The sequence below is a fragment of the Ceratotherium simum genome, chromosome 26 (assembly GCF_057802395.1).
Source record: "Ceratotherium simum simum isolate JZ-2026a chromosome 26, ASM5780239v1, whole genome shotgun sequence".
NCBI lineage: Eukaryota > Metazoa > Chordata > Mammalia > Perissodactyla > Rhinocerotidae > Ceratotherium > Ceratotherium simum.
In genome coordinates, this window is record NC_141925.1 from 32,923,009 (window position 1) to 32,949,211 (window position 26,203).

The 26,203-nt window shown below is 50.1% G+C and overlaps 1 protein-coding gene across 3 annotated transcripts in view; it reads left to right on the forward strand.

The window, feature by feature from the left end:
- Positions 1 to 26,203, forward strand: part of ELFN1 (extracellular leucine rich repeat and fibronectin type III domain containing 1) — a 75,082-nt gene that overhangs the window by 16,322 nt on the left and 32,557 nt on the right. For 2 of the 3 annotated variants that reach the window (XM_087417462.1, XM_087417463.1), the window contains exon 2: positions 23,654 to 23,816. The exons of the other annotated variant lie outside the window; for it this stretch is intronic. The gene's annotated coding sequence lies outside the window, so the exon portion shown is untranslated. The remainder of the gene's footprint in view (positions 1 to 23,653; positions 23,817 to 26,203) is intronic. 3 annotated transcript variants of the gene reach the window in all.

A 26,203-nucleotide genomic window follows, 5' to 3' on the forward strand; every position in this document is an offset into this window, starting at 1 on the left:
TTAAGTTTTATAAAAAGGTGTGTAAGGGTCTGAGTTCATTTTTTGATATACTGATACCTAATTGTCCCAGCACCATTTTTTGAAAAAAGACTATCTTGGGACCATAAATGTAAGGATTTATTTCTGGACTCTCAGTTCTCTCTCTCTCTTTTTTTTTTTTTTTTTGCTGAGGAAGGTTTGCCCTGAACTAACATCTGTTGCCAATCTTCCTCTTTTTGCTTGAGGAAGTTTGTCCCTGAGCTAACATCTGTGCCAGTCTTCTTCTATTTTGTATGTGGGTCACCACCACAGCATGGCCCCTGATGAGTGGTGTAGGTCCATGCCCAGGAACCAAATCCGGGCTGCTGAGGCAGAGCACGCCAAACTTAACCACTAGGCCATGGGGCCAGCCTCCTCTGGACTCTCAATTCTGTTCCACTGATGTGTGTGTCTTTTCTTATGCCAGGACCACACTGTCTTGATTACTCTAACTTTGTGGTAGATCTTGAAAGTAGGTAGTGTAAGTGCCTCCACATTTGTTTTTCTTCTTGAAATTGTTTTGGCTATTCCAACTCTTTTGCATTTCTATGTAAATTTTAGGATCAGCTTGTCAATTTCTTTAAAAAAAAGCCTGCTGGAATTTTGATGGGCTTGTGTTTAATTTATAGATCAATTTGGGAATATTAAGCCTTCCAATCCATGAACATGGAATGTCTCTGCATGAATTTTAATCTTAATTTTCTTTTAGCAGTTTTTCTGTTGTTTTCAGTGTATAAGTCCTGCTAATTAAATTTCCTTTGTTATGTTTATTCCTAAGTATTTTGTGATGCTACCGTGAATGGAATTATTTTCCTAATTTCATTTTCAGGTTGTTTGTGGCTAGCACGTAGAAATAAAATTGAGTTTTGAATATTGGTCTTTTATCCTATGATCTTGCCAAATTTAATTGTTAGCTGGTTCCAGTTGGACTTTCATGGATTCCTTGGGACTTTCTACATGCAAGATCTTATCGTCTGCAAATAGGAGAGTTCTACAGTTTCCTTTTCAAACTGGATGCCTTTTATTTCTTTTTCTTGCCTTATCTCATTGACTAGCACCTCCAGAATAATACTGAGTGGGAGAGGTGCTTTGTTCCTGGTCTTAGGAAACACTTTCAGTCTTTCACCATTAAGTATGATGTTAGCTGTGGGTTTCATAGATGGTCTCTATCAAATTGAGAAGTTCCCTTGTATTCTTGGTTTGTTGCGTGTTTTTATCATGAATAGGTGTTGGATTTGGTCAAATGCTTTTTCTGCATCTATTGAGATGATCATTTGGCTTTTATTGTTTTACCTATTAGTATGCTAAATGACTTGAGTTATTTTCAGATGCTATCCTAGCCTTGTATTCTTGAGATAAATGACACCTGTATAATCCTTTTTCTATGTTGCTGGATTTGGTTTGCTAATATTTTGCAGAGGATTTTTGCACCTATGTTCATGAGGTGTATTGGTTTGTTATCTTCTTATGTCTTCGTCTGGTTTTGGTATCGGGGAAAATACTGGTCTCATAGAATGAGTGGGAAGTTTTTCTCTTCTCTTTTTCTGAAAGAGTTTGTGAAGGTTCAGTAATTATTTCTTTAAATATTTGACAGAACTTACCACTAAAACCATCTGAGCCTGGGCTTTTCTTTGCGGGGATATTTTAAATTAATCATTCATCTAAAAAAATGGTTATAAGTCTATTCAGATTTTCTGTTTCTTCTTCAATCAGTTTTGGTAATTTTTGTCTTTCTAGGAATTTGTCCACTTCATCTAAATTGTCTAATTTGTTGGCATAAAGTTGTTTGTAATATTCCTTTAACTCCCTTTAATTTCCATGGGATTGGTAGTGATGTTTCTTCTTTAATAACTGATATTGGTAATTTGAATCTTCTCTCTTTTTTTTCCTTGGTCAGGCTAGCTAAAGTTTTGTCAATTTTGTTGATACTTTCAAATAACTGAATTTTGGTTTCGTTGATTTTCTCTTTTTTTTTTTTTTTTCTGTCTGATCTTATTGTTCCCTTTATTCTGCTTGCTTTGGGTTTAGTTTGCTCTTTTTTTCCTAGTTTCTTAAGGTGGAAACTTAGGTTATTGAGATTTTTTTTCTTTTCTGTTGTGCACTGAAAGCTATAAATTTCAATATAAGCCCTGCTTTAGCTGCCTCTCATAAATTTTAGTATGTTTTGGTTTTATTTTCATTTAATTAAAGACATTTTGTAATATCCTTTGTGATTTCTTTGACTCATGGGTTGTTTCAAACTCTGTTGTTTACTTTCTAAATATTTGGGGATTTCTCCAGATTTATTTCTCTTGTTGACTTCTAGTTCATTTCCTTTGTGGTTTGGGATATACTTTCTATGATTTCATTTATTTTAAATTTACTGAGGTTTGTCTTATAGCCTAGCATGTGTCTCTCCTGGAGAAGGTAAGGTCCCTTGTGCGTTTGCAAGAATGTGTATTCTGCTGGGTGGAATGTTCTATAAATGTTGGGTCACATTGGTGAAAGTGTTGTTCAAGTCTTCTGTATCTTTGCTAATTTTTTGTCTAGTTGTTCTATCAGTTATTGAGAGTCAAGTATTGATATCTCCACCTAGTCTTGTCAAATTGTCTATTTCTCCTTTCAGTTCTGTCAGTTTTTGCTTAATGTATTTTGGGGCCCTGTTGTTATAGGAATATTGATTTATAATTGTCATGTCTTGTGGAGGCATTGACTTGCTTATCATTGTGAAATGTCCTTCTTTGCCTTTGGTAAATTTCTTTTCTTAAAGTCTATTTTGTCTGATGTTAACTTACCCACTCCAGCTCTGTTATGATTGCTGTTTGCATGTGTTTTGCCATCCTTTTACTTTCAACATAGTTGTACATTTGACCTTGTGGTGTATCACTTTTAGACGATATATATTTGGATCTTGTTCTTGTAACTCAGTCTGACAATCTCTGCCTTTTGGTTGAAATGTTTAGTCCATTCACATTTAATGTAATTTTTGATTTGATATGGTTGCCATTTTCTTAGTTGTTTTGTACATCTCATCTTTTTTACCCTCTGTTTCTCCTTTGCTGTTAGGTAAATACTTTTAATGTACCATTTTAATCCTCTATTGTTTTAAACTGTATTTCTTTGAGTTGTTTTCTTAGTGGTTGCTCTGGGGATTCCAGTGTGCATCTTAACTCATTACAAGTGATTTCAGATTAATAGTAACTTAATTATGGTAAAATATGGAAACTTTACTCCAATATAGTCCCATTTTATTTTTTCTCCTTTGTGCTATTATTGTCATAAATATTAGATCAATAATGCTAAAAACCCAACAATGTGGTGTTATAATTATTGCTTTATATAATCTTATATTTTCAAAAGAAGCTAAGGAAAGCAAAGAGAAAATAATACATTTATAGAGTCTTTTATATCCATCCACACATTTACCATTTCTGGTGTTCTTTGTTCTTTCTATGGATTTGAATTACCCTCAGACAGGATTTCCTTCTAGCCTGAAGGACTTCCTTTAGTATTTCTTCTAAAACAGGTCTGCCAGCACCAAATTCTTTCAGTCTTTGTCTGTCTATGACTGCCCTTAGTTTGCCTTCGTTTTTGAAGGATAGTTTTTTGGGGTATGGAATTCTTGGTTGACATTTCTTTCAGCGCTTTGACTATGCCATTCCACTGCCTTCTCACTTCCATGGTTTCTGATGAGAAATCAGCCGTTGATCATGTGTCCTTTACTCTACATGTGATGAATCACTTCTCTTGCTGTTTTCTCTTTCTTTCAACAGTTTGACTATGATGTGTCTAGGTGTGGATTTTTTGTTTTCATCCTACTTGGGGTTTGTTGATCTTGCATCAGTTAGATTAATATTTTTCATCAAATTTGGAAAGTTTTCAACTGTTATTTCCTCAAGTATTTTTCCTGCCTCTTTCTCTCTCCCTTTTCTCCTGGGACTTCCATCACATGTATGTTGGTCCCTCGGTGTTGTCCCACAGATGTCTGAGGTGTGGTTCATTTTTCTTCTCTATTTTTTCTCTCTGTTCTTCAGATTGGATAATTTCTTTTGATCTATCTTCAGGTTCACTAGTTCTTTCTTCTTCCATCTTAAATCTACTGTTGAGCTCCTCTTATGGATCTTTTACTTCAGTTATTTTACTTCTGAATTCCAAAATTTCCATTTTCGAAAATAATTTCTGTCTCTTTATTGAGGTTCTCTATTTTTGAGTCATTGCATCACACTTTCTTATAGTTCTTTAAGCATGATTGTCTTTTATTCTTTTTAACAGATGTATCATCGCTGCTTTGAAGTCTTTGTCTGCTATATGCAACATCTGGTGATATCCAGTGACAGTTTTTATCAACTACTTTTTATTCTAAGTATGAGTTACCCTTTCCTGTTTCTTTGTATGTCTTGTAATTTTGTATTGAAAATGGACATTTTAGATAATATATTGTAGCAGCTCTGTATTCTGATTTTTTTCCCTCTGAGACTTGTTACTGTTGCTGTTTTTTTCCTTTGTTTATTGAATAACTTGCCTGGACTTTGAAATCCATTTTCCCCTGATGTGTGACCATTAATGTCTCTGCTCTGTCCCCCCAACCACATTTTTTTAAAATCCTTTCTTTTATTTTAAGTTCTGGCTTCCTAGGAATTATCTCTGTGTTTGCTTAACTTAGTGGTCATTCAATGATTGGTCAGAGGTTGTGTGTGAACACCTCCAGCTAGTCAGGCTTCCACTCTCTGCTGATGGATCTGTGTGTGGTTTAGGAGCACATTCAAAGACCAGGCAGTTTTCAGATCTGCCTTGGCTTTTACTTTCTGCCAGACCCTATTGTGTCTCCTCTGTGTATGTCCGCACATTCACAGTAGGCCAGGGATTTGTGAATTTCTTGGGCCCTCTCTGCTCTCCCCTGTGCATGCATGCTACTCATCAGCTGGGTGTGTGTGGAAAGCTTATTGAGCACTGCTGTGACTGTCACATTTCATGTCTCTCTCTGTCAAATTTCTGGCGAGTCCACTGGTGTATTGCTGCCCCAGCTAGGATCACAGTCTCAGCCTGTTAGAACTGCTGGCTTTCCCCATTCACTTGCCACTGAGATTGCTCCTTATTACTGACATCGCTGCTGCTGAGTGTGAGTTTTGTACCTTCGGCTCTAAATCAAATCAGCCTCTGGCAGTGAAGCTTTTATTTTCACGGCCTGCCCTGTGCTGTCCTGTTAGGATGATGCACCAACTGAGCTGGGAGTTGGGGGATGGGAGCAGTTCCAGGTAAAAACACCCTAGATTTTCTCTGTCTTATTCAAAGTTCAGTAGTTTTCCATGAATAAATGCCTTTGGTCCATTTCTAGGATGCCGAAATGGTTATTTTTTATAATTTTGACTAGCTTTATAGTTGTTTTAGAGCGAGGATTTGGCGACTTTCTCACTGCACCGTGCTGGAAGTCCCACCTCTGCGGTATTATCTTCTAAAAAACAAAACTTTTAAAAACTTAACATATGCAGCGCCATGAATTATCACAAAGTGAAATTTATCTAAGAACCATTTAGGTTAAGAAGTAAGACATTAATGGCATCTCAGAAGTCCCTCATGTCCCCTCAGGATCGCGATCGCTCTTTCCTCCTCAAAGGGAAACGCTTCCTGATTTTTAACCCCACAGATTAGTTCTCCTGTTTTTATGCTTTATATGAATGGAACCACACAATATGTGTTCTTCTGAGGTTGCCTTCTTTGCTCAACACAATATATGTGAGATGCATAAATGTTGGTGTTGCAGTTATAGTTTGTTTATGGTGAGTGTTATATAGTATCGCATTTATCTTTTCTACTGTGGATGGACGTGTGGATTGTTTCCAGTCTTCAGCACTATGGATAGTACTGCAGTGAGCATTCTTGTACTGCCTTCGGTGGGCATCTGTACTCCTTTATGTTGGACAGGTACCTAGCACTGGGGTTACAGGTTGTGCTTATGCTCAATTTTAGTAGATATTGTGAGTTTTCAAAAGTGGCTGAACCAGTTTACGCTCCCATGAGCATGCCCCACCTGGCAGCACCAATTCAGTGCTGGTTGTTTCACATCCTTGCCAACACTTAATATTGTCAGTCCTATTAATTTTAGCCCTACTGGTGAGCACCTTTTCATAAGTTTATTGGCTGTTTGGATAATCTCTTTTGTGAAGTATCTGTTCAAAGCTTTTACCCATTTTTCTGTTGACGTATCTCCTTTTACCTTATACATTTGTGGGAATTCTTTATATATCTATAAACTCTTCCATTCTTGATTACGTAGGTTGCAAATACCTTCTCCCATTCTACGTCTTGACTTTTCACTCTTCCAATCACGTCTTTTAATGAGAAGACGTTCTTCATTTTAATGTAGTCCAAGTTATCCTTCATGGTTAGTGCTTTTGGTTAGCCTATAACAAAACCTTTTTTCACCTCAAGTTCTTGAAGATGCTCTTCCGTGTCATCTTCTAGAAGCTTTATTGTCTTACATTTGACATTTAGACTTTTGGTCCACCAGGAATTAATTTTTAATCTATGATGTGAAGTAGGGATCAAGTTCCAGTCCTGTATATTAATCCAGTTGATTGTACACTTTTTATTAAAAATATCATCCATTTTTAATAACCTTAATTAATGTATTTAAAATTAAATTTTTTATTTTGAGATCATTGTAGAGTCCCATGCAGTTGGGAGAAATAATTCAGACAGATCTCATGTACCCTTTATTCACTTCCCCCTGGTGGTACCATCTTGCACAACTATAGTATGGGATACTGACAGTCCAGATACAGAATGTTTGCTTCAGCACAAAGATCCCTCTGTTGCGCTTTTATAGCCACACTCAGCTCCCTCCCCCCAACCCCATCTCTACCCTGGTAACCACTAATCTGTTCTCCATTTCTATGATTTTGTCTTTTTAAATATGCTAGGTAAATGGAATCATATAGTATGTAACTTTTGGGGATTGGGTTTGTTTTCACTCAGCATAATTCCCTGGAGACTCGTTGAAGTTGTTGTGTTTGTCAATAGTTCATTTTTTTAAACTGAGTAGTAACATTATTTTTTAACCTAGCCTCTCCACATAGCACACTGTATATAGAGTGTATGCATGTATGTGTGCACACACATATGTGTGTGTCCTTGCAAGTGTGAGTGTGTAAGTACAGTTTCAGGGCTCTGTGGGACCTTAGTCACGATTCCAGTCATATAATGTGTCTGGGGGCTGAGAGTACAAATGGATAAGTGAGGGGACCAAAGGGTGGAGGGACACCTGGGGGAGAACACAGATTCCCAGCTCAGTCCCCACAGCCATGGGTTGCTAAGGTACCACCTGTATTTCTGGGTGTTTGGTATAATTTGGGGATTACAGATGGACCCTTTTGCCCTGGGTCTTCAGAGGGCTCATCTGGGCAGGCATGGTCCCACCTTAGCTGATGGCTGGAACTGGTGCAGCACAGACCCTGGAGAAGCTATGGAATTGTTGGCAAGGGCAAAATGTATCTTGTACCTTTATTTTTAATCATTTTGTTGAAGCCCTAACCACAGTGTTCATTTACAGTCCTCTGAGCCAGCCAGTTTCCCTGGTGTGGCCCATCTTGAAGCCTCTGCAGTCATGTGCCTGTTACAGGTGGAGAGTATGAGGTTCTTGACCAGGTTCACATAGTCCTGAAGCAGAGTGCCTGGTGGAGGGGGGTGCTTCTCTGCTCCCTTAGCTTTTGGTTGTCTCCAAAAGACCTAGAGTAGGGGATAGGAGCTCTTCCCTGAGCAGGCAGGGATCACAGCCAATGCCAGTGACAGAATGGGTACTTCTTGAGCTTTGTGAGTACTTGGCATCCTGAAAAGGGCACTGGGTCAGGATTTGGGGACCTGGCCACTAGCCCTGGCCCAGGACTGGCACATCGCTTGCTTGATATATTCTTCATAAATAAATGGACAGGTAGATGGGTGAGGTGGTGGAGATGGATGGATGGCTAAGATGGGTGGATAAGATGGATGGACAGATGATAGAAGGGTAGATGGATAACGGATGAATAAATAAATGGGTGGCTGAAAGACGGATGGATAGATGATGGATGGATGATGGATGGATGGATGGGTAAAATGGATGGGGATGGATGGATGGATAAATGGATGGAGGATGGATGGATGGATAAAATGGATGGATGATGGATGGATGGATGGATAAAATGGATGGAGGATGGATGGATAGATAAAATGGATGGAGGATGAATGGATGGATAAATGGATCGCTGAAAGGTGGATGAATGAATGATGCTAGATGAGATGATGGGTGAATGGATGATGATGGATGATGGATAGATGGATGGATGGATAAATGGATGGCTGAAAGGTGGATAAATGAATGATGATAGATGATGGATGAATGGATGATGGATAGATATACCTACAGGGACTAGAAAAGGACAATGTCAGTATGGACAGGGGCTTGGAAGAAATGGGAGTGTAGAAGGCCCCAGCTCAAGAGACTAATGTCACCAAATGGCAGATGGAGACATTTGAGGCACAGAGAAGTGGCTTGCTCAAGTTCACAGAGCCAGGTAGTGGCAGAATTGAGGCTTGAACCTAGCTCTGCCTGAGAGCAAATTCAGGCTTCCTTCCACACATCGCCCCTGGAGAGGTGAGATAGGTCGCCTCCCATGGAAGCTGTCAGTAGTCCTGGCAGACAGAAGGTCACTTCGAACCCTCCAAGCCCAGTGCAGTGGATTGAGGGGTCAGGGGTCTGGGGTTTCCATCCATGGCTGCCACTAACTGCTCGGCAGTCTTGGGTGAGTTACTCCTGGCAGCAAACGTTTATTGAGCACCTACTGTGTGCCTGGCCCTGTGCAAGACCCTGAGAGAACCGGGTTGATAAGACCCCATGGTCCCTGACTTTGGGGGCTCGCAGCCCCCCCTTGGTTTTCTCATCTGTGAAGGGGAGCAGGAGGTTAGGATCGACACATCTGAAGGCTGCATTGGGTTGGGGTTTGCAGCTCCCCTGCCTGTTCCCGCTGCCCCTGTCTTGTCCACCCCACTCTGAGCCCCACAGGTTGGCCGCTGGGGTGGGTTTTCCGTTGGTATCCGGTGGAGCTGTGAGAGCTGAGGGCGTCGTGGAAATCCGCGTGGACGACGCGTCTGTGAGTGGCTGTCTGGGCCCCACACCCAGGGTGTTACCAGGCTGCATCGAAAGGCTGGGCCAGGGAGCCCGGGAAATGTTTAACTTTGAAAAATGGACCTTCACAGCCCATTAGGCCTCAGCGGCGCGGCCCGGCGCCTCAGGCGGCTGGGAAGAGGGAGACGGCACGGCATGAAATCGCTGAAGTATTTACAGGCCAATTCTGCATTCCTGACCAGCGACGTCTGCCTGCCGAGCACAGCAGCACCGGCCCCGGGCTGGGCTCTCACGGGTGCACAGCACTCAGGACGGCCGGGGTGGCTGGCGGGGGTGGTGCTGGCACCAGGGACTCCTGTTGTCCCCCTCTGTGTGCGGCACCCCAATCCCAGGTCAGACCCTCCTGGCGTCTGCCATTTCCTCACTCTGTGACCTTGGACAAGCCACTTCTGCCCCTGGGCCTCAGTTTCTCCACCTGCGCTGTGACTGTGTGCCAGTGGAAGACAGAATGGGAGTGGCAGCTGCTCATAAGCTGCCATGAGGGCCGGGTGAGGGGCCCTGCAGCCTCTTGAGGGTGTAGAAGCCTTTCTCATGGGGCGAGGCAGAGGGGCTGCCAGCACCCACCTCCCCACGTGCTGCAGCCACACCCCAACCCCCAAGGCTGGTCACTGGGGCCTGGGCAGCTCCGTCCAGCCTGCCTGGCTAAGACTGGGCAATGGAGGACCCCAATAGCCCCGTTAGTGGCTGCAGGGACAGGCCAGGCTGCCGTGTGTGCCCAGGCTGAGGCCCCTTCCCTCTGGCCTCATGTCCACTCAGCGTCTGTCCTCCAGTGGTGCTTCTGTCTCCCCGGCTGGGCCTGGAGGACAGAGAGTGAGGAGGGAGCTGATGTGGGGGAGCAGGGGTAGGAGGTGGGTCTGAGTGGAGCTGGGGAAGAGGCAGCCAAGAAAAATCGGAGCTAATCAGCAGAGGCGGCTGCTGCCATGATGCTCTAACGTGGAAAATTGCATTACATTAGCTCCCTGCTCCTCACTGTATGTATTAGATGCAGAGTCACAAACAGGAAGCGCACGGGGCCAGTGACCTGCTCGCCTGGGCTGCAGCTGCCTCTGGCCGAGTGGAGGGTGGAGGGACAGGCCTGGGCCGGGCCAGGAAGTTTTCTGGATTTTTGGGGCCCTTGCGAGGACCCCTCCCCTCAACCCTCACCAGCTCTGCAACTTTCCCAGGGCTCGGTGACCTTGGGCAAGTTACCTCTTTCTTTAATTGGAAACTGGGGAAGCCTCCTTAATTCCTCCCTCGCAGAGTTGTGAGATTAAAGGAGAGAAAGTGAAAGGAGGCATCGGCTTCCTTCCGACTCACGCTGGAGGGGACAGTGGTCACGGCCCTCAGGAGGCGTGGCCGAGCCACACGTGCCCCTGGATGGGTGTCTGCTTGTGCATGCCTGCGTGCTCACTGGTGTGCAGGGCCCACTTCCCCGTGTGAGAGCACACAGCTGTGTGTGGATCAGCAGCTGCGTGTGCACGCGTGCACGCGTGTGGACTTGGACGCCGTGCATGGTAGGGGCACGCCTGCAGACCTCAGCCGTGCCGTGGCCCCATGTGAACACAGACAGACAGGTGTGCCTACACTCGCCCCCTCGGCTTGTCCCCATGGCAACCCCAGGTGCAGAGCAGGTGTCTGGGAGACTTGAATTGGTGCTGACAGGTGGGGCACACGTGATGGACTCCCTGAGGTGGCCGGGCCACTCAGGGCCCCTGGGCAGAGGCTCCAGGAGGATGTCCAAGTACTTCCCTCTCCCCGGTAAATGCTGCCAGTCCCCTGCAAGCAGGATTAGGTGGGAAGTGTTCTGGAAGTCCCCATCTGGCTGTGGTTCATGCAGGGTGAGCAGCGCACCCCTCGTGTGCCAGGGTATTTGTCACGCGAGGCCCCTGTGGGCCTGGCCGTATGCCCTCCATTTGGAGCTAAACAGCCACCAGGGGTGACAGGCGCGGCCGGGAGCCCGCAGTTTGTGGTCTTGATCCCACTTTCTGGAGAGGGAAACTGAGGCTTAAGTCAGCTTCAGCCGTAGGGCCCCCTTGGCCAGCCCAGGCAGATATGGGCCCTGCCCACCTCCATCTAGAAGAAGTGGACTCGGCCCACACCCCCCTCCAGCTCCCAGCCTCGGGATGCCCTCGCCTTAAACCCGAGTTCTGCTGCTCTGCCAAGTGGCTTCCCTGCTGCCTTCGCCATTTGGCTAATTCTCCAAGACCTTTGCTGCAAGACCAGGCAGGCCCAGCCCGATCCTCCCCATCCGCCCGCCCGTGAAGTCATCAGCTCAGTTGGCAGGGTTCCCATGGCAACAGTGCTGACATCACGCGGCCTGGGAGGATGGAGGACGGGGTGGGTGAGCCCTAGGAGGGGATTCCTGGCTTCTCGGTCGCCCACAGGCATGAGCTGCGACACTGCAGAGGGGTCTTCGGTGCTCTCCAGCTGCCCCGAGACAGGAAATCGCTTCTTTGAGGAGGTGGTCCTGGCACCCAGACACCCACCTACCCAGGTGCAGAAACCTTGCAGGAAGAACATGAGACGTGAGGCTCAGACACTAAGATGTCACGGTCACCATGCCTGGCCGGCTCAACTGCTCTTTGCCAAACTGAGACTGGCTTTGAGAGCCGCTGGCCACACACCTCACCAGGAGTCCATCTGGGTCCCTGAGACCACTGGCAGCTGGCCTGCGGCGGTGGGGGCGCTGGAACCCGCACGCGAGTGTCTTGGCCTCTTTGGAACTAGCCTAAGATTAATTCTAGAAAAAGGCAAATCCTTTCTGTCAAATGAAGGTGGGGACTCTGAGAGACTCTTGTCTTCTGTGGCTGCCAGCAAGCCAGGGGTGGGCTGCTGCCCAGTGCGTGACCACCAGGTGCTGGGGCCTCCTGCCCGATGAGCACAAATGCAGCCTTCCTGCTCCGCGCAGGAGAGTCAGGACCCCTCACTGTTCACGAGAGTTTAGCATCACGAGATGTTACAGATGCACGTTGCTGTCAAGGCCGGCAGAGCCCTGTACGTGCACTTGATGTGCGAGGGGGTGGGGGGTTGGCCTCCTGACTTTGGAATCCCCCACCCCCTCCCAGCCGAGCCAGGGCTGAGACGATTCTGCTCCTGCTCCTGAAATCGCTCAGATGCTCCTGCTGACTCGGTTGCTGGGAACCTTTGCTCCCTCTCTGCCTGAGAACCAGCTCTGGCAGCCCTGGTCCAGAGTGACGAGGACCCCACTGGCCCCCTCCCAGCGCCAGCCCAATCCTCTCCCCTTAGCCACACCCTCAGGTCAGGTGCCTAAGTGGAGGGCAGGAGCAAGCCCACTGACACAGGCCTGGGCCGAATCCTGCTGGAGGCAGAGTGGACGTAGCCCCCTGCCTGAGGCCCCCACTCTTAAAACCTGGCTGGTTTTGGCTTAACTGAGTCCCATTCATTCATTCACAAACATTTGCTCTGCAAATCTTGTTGAATCTACCCTGTGCCAGGCTCTGGGGTTGCAAGACAAAGTCTGTGCCCTTGTGAAGCGTGCATTTATTAAACACCTACTGTGTGCTAAGCCCTGTGCTGGTGTAGACACCAGGGCCCAGCAGCGGAGACAGACATGGTTCCTGTCCATAATCAGTTAACAGTTAGTGAGGGTGACGAGAGCAAGCAAAAAAGTGGGGAAAATGCGAGTGACAGGGTTCTGCAGAAATGGCCCGGGGCCATCTGCTGGTGGCCACAGGGTGGCTCCTTTAGGTGGGGCAGGCTGGAGTGGCTTCTTGGAGGAGGTGGCACTGGGCTGCCTTGTCCAGGCCGTGGTCCACGGCCCAGTCCTCGACCATTTGCTTTGAGACCTTGGAGAAGCCATTGCCATCTCTGATCTGGGCTTCTGGCAGAGGGGGGGCGCCCTGAGAGGCTGTGTCAGAGAGTTTGCTGTAAGCAAGGGCAAGTGGACAGGATGACGTTCCCCCTGGGGAACAGAAAGGAGCCCTCACCCTCTGGGCGGGAGAGAAGCCGAGTCAGGCTCCAGAGGGGGCAGGGGAGGGTCTCATGCCCACGTGTCTACACGGGGACACAGGTGGGCCTGAGACCTTGGTCCGGCTCTGGCAGGACAATCCTAGGCTGGCTGCCCGTTCTGCTGCCACCTCCCCCATTGTGGGTATCTGGGCTGTTGGGGGAGTGTGTACAGGAAGGAGGCCAATCCCTGGCCTCTCTGAACCTCTGCTGTGTCCTCTGTAAGGCGGAGCTGAGCACCTGGGGGTCCACCCGCCTGCTCCGAGGAGGGCTTGGGGGTGGGCGAGTGTTTGGGGTCTGGGTTCCTGTGCTTGCCACCCTCCCACCGGCCTTGGGGCCTCTGACGCTGTTTCGTCATCCGTCAAAAGGGCTTTCAGTGGGAGGAAGATAGTGGCACATTTGTGAAAATCCGTACCTGCCAGGTTTGCGATATTTCCTCTATGATTTCAGGCCCTTTTCAAGGCTGTTCTCCAGCTCCCGCCCGGCCCCATCCGCCTGGGAACGTCTCTTTTTTTTTTCCTCTTTTATCAACGTTACCTACTCGTGAACGTGGTAAGGCACTTATCATCATTCAGCAAACTCACCTGAAAAGACATTTACTGGGCTGGGAGCAGGGACGCCAAGAGGAACGCATGGGCCTCCCCGCCAGGCGCCAGGGTCCCGTGGGGAGGCAGCCCGCCGAGTGGGGGCTGCTGAGCAGGGTGATAAGGATTGTGGCAGGTCACTCTCTGCTCCTCAGTTTCCCCACCTGTAGAATGGTCCGAGGCTTCACCCGCCAGGGTCGGAGTGAAGAGATGTGAGAAACAAGGCCTGGAATGTGGTCATTGCTCGGTGAACGCTCGTCGCTGTCATCGTCATCATCGCTAGCCTAGCGGTCAGCTGGTCAGCTCGGGTGTGGGAAGAGAGAAGAGACAGGGGCCCAGGCCCTGCTGCAGGAGGGGCTGGGGTCTAGGTTCTGCAAGAGCTGGCCTGGACCGCCTTGACAGAGGAACAGGAGTTGCTGGATGACGGCAGGAAGGTGCGAGGGGTACAGATGACTTTCTGTCACATTTCTAACCAGTCTTTCCCAGGGAGGCCCTTCTGGATATTTTGCATCTGCCTAGCATCACGCCTTTTTTTCTGTTGCGCCTGCAATGGAGCATCTCACCAAATTTCTAGCCAGTTAGAGTCTGAGGGAACCTCAGCCTTCATTTCAGGCAAACAAGCAAATTTCAAGCCTCATTTTCATATTTCTAATAAGCACTTATCAAATTTGCGGCTCTTACGTACAACTCGTCAGGCTAATGCCTTCTGAATATTCCTGCCGCCCTGTGCCGCAGTTCTCTTCCCTGCACCCTCCGAGCTCTCTCTGACTCTGCTCAGCAGATTGGCACGTCAGCTTCCTGTCAGGTGAGCGATGACTGGGCTGCAGCCGCGAGAAGGTGGGCTGAGGGTCCGAGCCTCTGTTGGCATCAGCGGGGAGTTCTCCCACGACACCGAGAGCATCGGCCGTCCTGGGTCGAAAAACACTAATTAGCACAAGCACTTTGTTTTTGGCCTGGCATCTAAATATATGTATTAGCATACTCTTTCTCTTTTAATTTCGAAAGCTATATATATGTTCCTTCACTAAACAAAATTAGGAAAGTGCTGGAAGGTGGAGAAATAATCTGTATGGTTCCACCATCCAAAGGTGAGCATGTCAGCACTTTAGAGAATTTCCTTTGGTCTTTCCTTCTTTTGAGAGTTGGTTATAGAGTTATTATCAATCACCCTAAAAAAAAGCACATAAAAAATGGAAATGTGACTTACATACAGAAAAGTTCACAAACCCCCAGTTACTGCTCAGGGAATTTTTCACAAGGTTTAATCAGCACCTAAGTCAAGAGATGGAACGAACCGTCCTCCGGAAGACTCCTCCCGGCCTGCGTGGGTCGTGGCCCTCCCAAGGTAACACAGTCTTGGCTTCCAGCAGCATATTGCTGTCTGTTTTTGCATGTTGTGTACCTGGAGTCACACGTTATGTACTCTCTGTGTCTGGCTTCTTTTGCTGGGTGTTTCACTTGTGAGATTCACTCAGCTTTGTTGTTGAATGGGGTGGTTCCTCCATCTTCAGCGCTGTATAGTATTCCGTGATATGGAGATACCCCCATCTATTGATCCCTTCTCCCACTGATGGACATTTAGGTTGTTTCCAGTTTGGGCTGCTCTGAAGAGTGTGGCTAAGAACAGCCTTGAACAGGTGTTTTGTGGATATATGTTTGTATCTCTATCCACCTGGGAATGGACTTGTTGGGTCTGATCATTCACTGATCTTGAGCAATTTCCAAGTTGCAAAATATTCATCAACATTATAAAATGATGGTGCAATATTCAGTAAGGGGGTGCCATAATTTAGTCATTCTCCTGGTATTGAACACTTAGGTTGTTTCCAGTTTTTTTCTGTGGTGTTGGAAATCTTGGGCCATACATTTTTTTTTTTTCTCTCTTTGGGATTATTTTCTTGGTTCTTAAGACTCTTGGCTCAAGGGCGTGGGCATTCCAACCACACCCTTGTTTTTTAAAAATTGTGAGATGTAATGTCCAGTATGTATAAAAGAGTGCAGAAAACATATGGACAATGGAAAGAATAATTGTTGTGTGGACATCTTTGTCACCATGATCAAGGTTGACACAGAACATCAGCAGCCCCAGGGAGCCCTCCTGATTGCGCCTCCCTGATCACAGCCCTCTCTTTCCATTTCTGAACACAGCAACCAGCATCCCCAACAATATATTCGGGGTCGGCCTGTTTTCCAGCTTACATAAATGTACTCATTGCACACATAGTCTTTTCTGCCCTCATTCTTTGGGTCAACATTATTAGGGGGAGGTTTATCTATTCGTCGTGGGTGGTGGTGCTAGTTCATTTTCATTGCTGTAGAGTATTCCATTCTGGGACTGGGTCAGGGTCGTTTCCAGTTTGGGGCTGTGGTGAACCTTCTTGCGTCTCTTCTGTTGTGTGTGTGCGAGAGTGTGAGGTTTATACCCGAGAGAGGGATCGCTGTGCTCGGTATCTGCAACTTCCCACCACCCTGCTTTCCAGTGTGGTGTAAAACGTGTGCGCCAGAGCAGAGGATGAGAGTCCTGCTGTTTCACATCTTACCCGACACGAGAAGTCACTGGACTTTTGAAGCTTTTCTTTGTGAGTAATGAAGTTGAGCATCTTTTATGGTTTGGTTTTTGGCCATTTGGATGTCCTCGTCTGTGAACTGCCTTTTCAAGACTTCACCCCATTTTATTATTGAGGTGTCTGTAGTTTCCTCATTAATTGTAGGAGTTGTCCATAGATTCTGAATATTTTTATAGTGTATTTTTAAGAGCAGAAATTCTTCATTTTCATGTAGTAAAGTTTATCAATATATTCTTGTATGAGTGGGTGGGTAGAAATGCTTCCCTGCCCCCAAGTCATCAATATATTTTTCTATGTTGTCTTCTAAGATGTATAGTTATTCTTTTCCCATTTATGTCTGTAATCAACCTGGAATTGGTTTGTTGTGTGGTGTGAGGTAGGGGTTCAACTTCATTTTTCTCCCATGTAGGTGTCTAACTTATCAAGAAGTCTCTTGTTTCCCCGTTGGTTTACTATGCCTCCTTTGTCATGTCAAGGCTGATTCCTAGGTCAGGTTCTGAATTTTCTATTTTGATCCGTGTGTTCATTTGTCTGATCTTGTTCCAAACCATACTGTCTCAATTACTGTAGCTATATAATAAATTATGATTATCTTACAGAGTAAAACCCCCACTCAACCTTGTCAGCCTTGTTCTTCTTCATACTTAGGGCCATTCTTGGCCCTTTGCTCTTCCGTGTAAAGTTTAGAATCAGCTTGTCAAGTTCCACAAAAAGAAAGATCTGGGATTTTGATTCTGATTGCATTGGATCTATAGTCACTGTTGACTTTTTAGTAGATGTTCATTCTCTGCTCACTGCAGATGTTTAGAAATCCACTCCACATCTGTATATGGATTCTAAATGCAGCACTCTAACTAAGCTCTCTTATCCATTACTGTCTTTATACATTCTTTGGGATTTTTTATGGACATGGTTATAACACCTTTGAATAACTAGAGTTTTGTTTGTTCTTCTCTTTATTTTAATTTCTTTTTCTTGCCTTATTGCAATGGCTGAGACCACTAGTACAGTGTTGAGTAGCAGTGGTGGGAGCAGGCATCCTTGGGTTGTTCTTCATCTCAAAGGAAAAGTTTTAGTTTCACCATTAAGCATGTTGTCTGCTCTAAGCTATGCACATCTTAAGAGCTTTTGATCTGTGTTGCCAAAGGACTTTCCAAAGGAGTTGGGTCAATTTCACCATAACCTTACCAGCACTGAGTATTATCTTTAGGGGATTTTGGTGGTTGTTTTTAGATCATTGTTTATTTGATGAGGCTAAATGGTGTCTCACTGTGTTTTTTAAAAATTTGCATTTTCCTGATTATGCAGGAGATTGAACATTGTCCCATATATTTGTTAACCACCTGTATTTTCTCCTGAGTCTATTCCTTTACCCACTTGTTTATACATTGTTGGTGTTTCCCTGATCAATTTGAATTAGTTCTTTACATAATGAAGAGAATTATCATTTCTCTGTCACACTTGCCACAAATATTTTTCTCTGTATGTTGTGTATCTTTTAATTTTTATGTTCCTTTCCTTATTTTTATGTGGTCAAATCCGCCTCTCTCTTCTTTTACAATTTATTCTGTTCCTCCAAAGCTTGGAAAGCCTGTCTCCCTCCTGAGGACTGATAAGTATTGAATTCTGTTTTCATCTCGCTTTTTTTTTTATGGCTTAATATTTCATATTTAACTGTTTACTCCATCTGGAATTGGTGGAGCTGTGGGGTGTGAAGCGAGGAGTTAATTGCTGCTCACAGTTTATCAGGGGACAGGGCCTCATTTGCACTCCCGAGTCTCAGGGCTCTGGCTTCCCTGCGTCTGGGTGGAGTGGGCAGAGATTAAAGGGAGGAGGAGTTGTATGCAGCCAGCACCGCGATGGCGGAGCTGTAATTACCATCGGGACAGTCCTGTCGCTGCCTCTGCCTGACTTGAAGTCAAAAGCAAAGAGCTGTTAGCCCAGCTCAGCAGGGTCCTGGGTGTTCTCCGGCAAGTCTCTTGATGTGTTTGGGACTCAGTCTCCTCCCCTGCAGAAGAGGGTACTAAGGACACCTGTCCTGGGAAGCACTATCGCTGGGAGTGCTTGCATCAGGGCATGTCCTGCAAGGAGCAAGGGGTCCTCGTTGTCTGTGTGACCTTGGGCAAGTGGCGTCCCTTCTCTGAGCCTCAGTGTGTCCATCTGGAAACCGGGGATAATAGCACCATAGTTCTCACCTCGTGGGGCTCTGGGGCAGTGCTTCTGGTATTTGGTGAGTCCTCCTATGATGCACGGTTGTGGTCTTTGCTGTTATGACCCTTATTCAGGAGAAGGGGGTGGCTCTGTGGGGAGGGGTTTCTGTGTGGTCTCTAGGTAGGGCCATGGCCTAGCTGTGATGGGGGGGGTGGGGAGGGGAGAGCAGTGGGATGGCGTGTGGGGCCTCGCCATCCGACTGGCAGGGCTGTGTGCCGAGCCACAGCTGGGTTTCAGCTCTCCCACCCCCACCATGTCGAGGCCTCACCCTGCAGACCAGTCCCCTCCTGGCCCGTCGGAGCTGCCACACCTGTCAGCCTCATCTGTCCCATGGCCACCTGCAGGCCTGTTGGGGGCCTGGCTTCCTAGGCTCTGCCACAGTAATTCCTGAAGCGCTGCCAGGGGCCCCCTCCCCTCCATCCTCACCCCTGGGCGTCTACTCTTCTTTGAGACAGGCGCAGGAATGGTGGGACCCGAGCAGGGCAAGGCCGGCAGAGCCTGTGGGACGAGGGGTTGGGGGGAGGCCGACTCTATACCATGTGTACCACAGAGGCAGTAAGAAGCCATCTGGCCCCTCCGTGTGGGTCAGCGCACACTCACGTGTGTCACCCGGGCCTGGGACAAGTGCAGGACCTGCCCCCCTGCGCCTGACCCCCCAGGGGCGAGAAGGGGCCCAGCCTGGAGCAGAGTTGGAGGAAGGAGGTGGGGGTGGGAGGAATGGAGACCTGCCCAAGGTCACCCAGGGGCAGAAGGGGGCTCAGAAACCCGCGTGGGGCCCCCCTCCCAGGATGCCCCAGGAAGGCTCCACCCATGGCAGCACTTGGGGAGGGCCCAGCTTGGGATTCTGAGCCTGACCTGGGCCTGGGGCAGGTCAGCTCGGCAGCCCCTTCCGGCAGTCCTAACCCCCTTGCCCCACGATTCTCCTCTGAGTTGAAGGTTCCTCTCCATTATGCCACCTCCGTGGGGTCAGTGCAAGGACCAGGCACCCGTCCCCCAGCCCCTAGTAGGTGCCTGACAAATGCTGCCAAAAGGAATGCAGGGGACTTGAGTTGGAGCATCCCGATTGCTGAGGGCCTACTGTGTGTCAGGCAGTGGTCTGTGCCCACAGGGAGGCCAGCTCAGGGCCTGGCAGAGTCTTTGGCCCCAGAGAGGGCCACCCTGGCTGTCCCATCAGTGTGGTCAGGAGGTGACATTGGATCTGGGCAGTGAATGATGAGAGGAGCCAGCTGTGGCTATATCTGGGAGGGAGCCTTCTGGGTAGGGGGCACTGGTGTGTGCAAAAGTCCTGAGGTCCCCACATGCGGCAGAGGGGGAGGGACGTGTTGGAGGAATAGAAAGGCTGTGGAGTGGTGGAAGGAGCTGCATGAGGAGCCCAGCATGAGGTTGGCAGGTCATTGGGGGGGCACACCTGCAGAGCCTCAGAGTGGCCAGTAGTGCCCGCACTTCACAGATGGGGGTCCTGGCTCCTTACACGCGAGGCCGTGCCCAGGTAGTGGGGGAGGTCACCCAGACAGAGGGCCGGAGTCTTCCAGCTCCTTGGGGTCCCCCACTGCCCCTGGCCTCGATGGGGGTGGGATGGAGACTCAGGACCACAGGAGGGAGGGGTGGGTGCAGCTGCGGGGAGGCCGGGCTGCTGGCATCAGCAGGAGCCCCTCCCCCCACCTCGGGAACAATCATTGCACAAAATATGCAAATGGTATAATTACTGTTATTTGTTTTGCTGATATAAGTGTTTGAAATGCAAATGTCAAGTTTGGGCGCTTTCGGTTGCCCCCCTCCCCCACCCGGACGTTTGGAGTTTTGCAGGAGGAGGAGGAGGATTTGAGGCACCCCCCCACCTCCACCTGTGGACGCCACGGGGGTGAGTCTGGGCGTTGCTCCCCCCAAACCTGCTACCTCCGCGGGAGGGGCCCCCGACTGTGCACGCCATGCGCCTCAGAAGGGAGGCCTCACATCTCCCCCGACCTCCGCTCTGTGACCTGGGCCAGTTACTTGTCCTCTCGGAGCCTCAGTTTACCCATCTGTGTAATGGGACCCTCTGGGGCTGTTGTGTGTCCGGGCCCCAGTGCTCTCTGGCCCCTGCAATTCAATTGATGGGCTTGGGCCTCAGTTTCCTACCTGCAGAATTCCTGCACAGGTGTGTTCCTATCTGTAAAATGGGGACTTAGAGTCCCTGGATGGTCTTTGGGGGCCCTGGCATACCCCCAAATATTGTAGACCGGCTGTGTGTGTGCATTTTCCATAGTGGGTCCTCACCTTTGACCCTGCCAGCCCAGGGGGTCTCTGAGGCTTTCAGGGCTCCCAGCCTGTGGGTTCAGACGAGCCTGGGCTGTGACCCAGTGAGAGGTGGTCACCATCCTGCCCATTCTATGGAGGGGAAACTGAGGCACAGCATTCCATGGCTGGTCGAGGTCACACCGGTGAGCGTGTTGCTCAGATGCCGTTTCCTACCTGGGCCTCCCCATGCCCCGTGGGCAGAGCAGGTCAGCTCCCTTCTCTCAAGCCGGCTCCTGCCAGTCCCCCCGCAAGCTGCTCCGGAACCTCCACAAATCCGCTGGCACAGCGCAGTCCTCAGGGCCGGGGGCTTCATTCAGATCCCCAGCTTTAATCTGTTATCGACGCAGCTGTTGAGACCCATGGATTTCCAGCAGCAGTGCAAGTGCCATCCTCAAGCTGTGTGATCAACTTGAGTCCTCGAAGGAACACAGCCCCAGAGAGGCCTCGTGCCAGGCCTGCGGGCGGTGGGAGCTGGTGGCTCGCACCAGGGGTGCTCCTGAGCGCCGTGCGGGGCTGGGCCGACTGGGGAAAGAAAAGGTGTTGTCCAGAGGCAGGTGGGTTGAAGTGGGCCCCAGGGTTGCGCACGGCCTGGCAGCCCTCTCTGTGGTCAGCCCCTCCAGGGCCGTGCGCTGGCGGCTGCAGGCCAGAACGCCGGCTGCTGGCGTGAAGCTCAGGGTGCTCCCGCCCGGCTCTCTGAGTGGGCCTGTGTGGAGGACGGTGAGTGTGTGTGCATAGATGTGTGTGCACGTGGCTGTGCACATGTGGAGGTGTGTGCAGGACATATGTGTACACGTGTGCACGCGTGTGTGATCTGCGGGTCTGTAAGTGATGCTCATGGGGAGTGAAAAGCTTGGGCAGGCGCCCAGCACACAGGGTGGGAACGCAGAACCCACACGCAGACCGGGAGGGAGACAGAGCTCCCAGGGTTGGCCTGGCTTCTGCTCACGTGCATGGTGGCACGGGGCTTGCTGTGCTGCCTTTGGACAGCTTTGCTAGAAAGTCTGAGAGGAGCTAGAATCCCGCATCCTGGCCCTGCCCACCGCCGGCCACAACTCTAGGTGTGCCACGAGGCTCCTGAGCTGTGTTGCCTCGTCTGTGACGGGGACTCGTTGAAGTGGGGCTGGGTATACAGTGGATGCTCGGTAAGCACGCATTCCTGCTTCTCCTGGGTATACAGTGGGCACTCAATAAGCATGCGTTCCTGCTTCTCAGAACTCTGGAGGTTTTCTCAGCGAGGCATCTGTCCTTGGAGCGCTGGGTGCCGGGCAGCTGGCAAGGCCGTGCTCGGGTTGTCAGGGTTCCCAGGACCCGGAGGAGGAGAGCAGGCATCGGCTGGACAGACCTCCAATGCCCTGGAGGTAGGAAGGGATGTGGCATCCCGGTCCCCAGGCTGCATCCTCAGCCTGGCAGCCTCCTCCAGGGCCAGGCTGGGGGAGCTTCTGAGCTCCCCACATTCTCTCTCTTTTTATTCCAATTACCTTTTCCAAGACAGGTTTGGCTTCATTAGCATATTCAAATACCATCCATTATTATTCCAATTAGCTGTTGAGTAATTAACTCTAATTGACGAACCCTCCCCCCACTTCCCCACATATTTTTTGGTTATTTACATCCGCTGCTAACCAGCAATTTTAGGTAATTCCATGCCTCTCACTCATCTATTTGCACACATGCACGTACTTCCTCGCACGACAGCTTCCTTCTTGCCTTTCAATTCCCACTCCCAGCCCAGAGCCTGGGGCAGCTTCTACGGGAGATGGGAGATGGGGGGGTGCAGGCAGACAGAGCTGGGGACCCATCCCCACTCTGCCCAGGCCCCCCTGAGGGGGCCAAGGTGCGCCAGAGCCCCTCCCCCCACCCCCCCCCACCCCCCCCCCCGTCACCACCATCCTTGCTCCCAGAATCCTCTTTGTCCCAAAGATGCCGCCTAATCTGGGCTCCCCCACTCCCCACCCAATGGTGCCACCATCGAGTTGGTGGAATCCGTACCTTCAGTCTTGACTGCAGAGCGCGGTGGCATCGTAGCTCCAGGCTTCGTCCAGACTTGCCTCCCTACTGCAGCTCAGCTATGTGTCCTGGGAAGAGGATGCCCCCTCAGCCTCAGTTTCCCTGTCTGCAAAATGGGGATCAAGTGAATAAAGAGTGAGGGGGAAAGTCCTTAGCACAGACACGATGCTCAGTGTGTTGGGGTTGATGCTGTGATGAATGAGTGAGTGAATGGCCCAACCTTGTGGGCAGATCAGGAGATCGGGGTTGTAAACTGACTTGCTGAGTCATGCGCTCGTTGTATGAGCCATGGAGCCGGGCCTCGGGCCTCAGGCTTCTGTGTCCTGACTTGGTTCCGTCCTGAGTTGTTGGCGGGCCTGGTATACAGTCTGGTGCCCCCCGCTCCCACGCAGGGGTGCTCCTGGGGTGATGGAGGGGGCTGCAGGGAGAGGGCTGTTCTGAGAGGGAGTCTTTGCTTAGCTGGCCCTGCCTCAGTTGTTCTATCTGCCTCCGTCAAGGGAATGGAGGTGGGGGGGATTTGGACACATGGGGCCTAGGGCGCACCTGCCCGTCCCAGAGCTTCTGGGGCCACCACCCCCACCCCAACACCCAGGCCCCAGCAGAGTGGAGCCAGCTGGTATTGGCAGCAGGGACCCCAGGCCTGGCAGATCTGGACTCAGCAGTTCTGTAGGTGTCTTCCCTCTGCGTCAGCTGCTCTCCCTGCCCTCTGCCCTCGCTGTGCCTCCTTGGCGTTGGGCAGTCCCAGCTTCTCTGTGTGTTTACGGGGTCCAGCTCTCACGCACTCGGTGCACACAGCACCCGTACCCCCGTGGCTCAGGCTGACGGGAGGTTCCGAAAGCTGAGATGGTGGCAGGCTGCACTGCCTCGTTCCCCCCTCACATCCTTCCCTCTCTGCCTCCATGCAGTGGGAGCTGCCTTGGTGACCATTTGTCCTGCGCTTCGTCTGGACCCGTGCTCTTCCTCTGTGTCCTGAAGTGAGGAGAAGATGTCCATGACCCCCCTCGGGGAAGAATCCACTAGCCTGTACCCCTCAGCCATGCCGGGTCATCAGCGGGCCCTAACCCAAAGGTAAGGGATGCGCTTGCTCATTGGATTCTCTCGGAAGGTGGGGGCAGACAAGGCCAGTTCACCCCGACCTGTGAGACAGGTGTGTGGGGGTCATGGGACAGGCTTTGAAGGAGACGGTGTCAGATCCGGCTGTACTGCAGAAACAGTTGTCTCTTGGGGCTTGACTCCTGTAGAGGTGCTGCCCATCTGACGGAGAGACTGGGCAGAGGATGAAGGGGCTGCCTCAGGATTTGACGAGAGGAGCTTGTGGGGTCGGGGGCTCAGGGCCAGTCCATATCATCCCCTGCTGAGTCAGGGTGGCCTAGTGGGTTAGAAGTGGTTTCATCTTCTACCACTTTACAGGAATAGATGCAGGACCGTGTGTCTGAGTGTCAAACCACCATGTGTACAACATGACATCTGTTAATATTGACTTACATGGTATATTTGAAAAACAGGTTCTTATATGGAAAAAATTATCCACAATACCGAATTGAATACCTAGATGAGTAAGGGGGGTTGCAGGCTACCACCCCGATGGCACGCCCCATGTTCCAGTGACCCCGGCTGTGCTGTCTGCTGGGAGGTGGAAGGTAGCTGGACATGTTCTTTTCCTTCACCACTTTCAGAAATGGCAGATACGCCCTATTTAGTCAGCTGTAGCGTGGATTTCTCCAGGCCGTAGGTACTCTGCGCAGTTCTGGGATTCTGACGGCAGTTTTCCACCTTGGTTGGATCACAGGGGCCGTTACCTGGGAGTCTCCTTGTCTGGTAGAGCTGGGTTGTAATCTCTCACTTGACCAGCAGGAGGTGCTGTTGAAAATGGAACAGTACATGAAAGAGTGGATGCTAGGCTTCCCATTTTTGCAGTAGGTTGCTTGGCTGCTGTATTCAGGTGCTGAAGGACCCTGTAGACTGAGTTTATGTACGGTGATTGTGGTAGTTACGCTGCCTGTTGTAACGGACCGTGAGAAGGAGGCGTTTGGGATTTCGCAGGGCTCTCTCCTTCATCACATGGGGGCACAGAGACTTTTTCCAGAAACTCCAGAGGCATGCCCTTTGGAGGTGGTCAGAGGGCTCCGCAGACTTCTCCACAGCTTTAGAGTGAGACTTCTAGGAGATGACCATGGCGGGGAGGATGGAGAGGAGCCCGCCACGAGAAGACGAGGTGGCACAGGTTCTGGGCAGAGGGACGAGCAGGAGCAGAAGCCCTGGGTGGGCAGGCTTAGCATGTGTGAGGACAGGAGCCCAGGCCAGTGTAGCTGGGACTGGTGGGCAGGGGCGGGGGGAGGTGAGTCGGACAGCTGAGCAGGGGCCAGGTCACAGGGCGGGTTAAGCTGCTTGGTCACTGCTCCCCCTGTTGTTCTTCAGACGTCCATTGAGCGCCTGCCGTTCGCCAGATCCTGGCCGTGGCGGTGCTGGAGACCCTGTCCCTCCAGGAGCTCTGAGTCTAGAAAGAGGGAGGGTGTGAGGACGTACCGTTCATTCTGCGCCATGGTCCCCTCCCTTCAGCTTACCTCGTCAAGGAAGTCTGGGGGCTGGGTTCTGACCCCATCACTACCACCCATTCCCCGTGACAATGACCGGCACCTGCCCATCTGTAGGCCTCAGTTTCCCTCTCTGAAACATGAGGGTGTCCCCAAGGGCCTTCCTGATGGATGTTTCCTGAAGCTGGGAGTTGTTGAGAAAACAGGGCAGTCTGGGGTAGGGGTCAACTCTGACCATACCAGTAGCCAAAGACCCCCGTGGGCGTCCAGACTGCGAGCCACACAGTGGTGGGACATGACACCCTGATAGACAGGACACCTCAGAGGCCCAGGGCTGCAGTGGAGCATGGACAATTAGGGCCAGGCTGGATGTACTCGGCACTGCTGACCTCCGGCCATTGGCACGGCCACAAGGGTGCATGACAGCCCAGGCAAGCCAGAGCTGGGCTTGGCTGGGACTCCTGCGACAGCCCTGTGCTTTCCCACCTCGATGCCTTTGCTCGTGGTGGTGCCGTTGCCCAGGACACCCTCTGTCCCACGTCCATCTCTCTCTGGAGTGACTTTGGTGTGGGACAGACCCCATTCTGCTGATTTTTGGACAGAGAATGCTGGGCAAGTCATTTACCACCTGACATCCTGTAAAATGGAGATAATAGCCTCTCCCATAGGCGACCATTCAGTGGGATGTATGAATTGCCTGCATACAGTAGGTGCAAGAAACAGTGGTGGGTATTGCCCCCTCCTAAGTATGAAACAGGTGCCTGGCAGAGTTGCTGGGACATCACCTTAGATAAATATCAGTTCTTTTCTACCTTCCAGAGGTTCCCTCCCAGCCCACGTCGGGCTCGGCCTCAGCTGGGCTAGTCTGCGATGGCCACAGCCTGGCGGGACCCCCACCCCCGGGCCTCGGCCCTGAGCCCT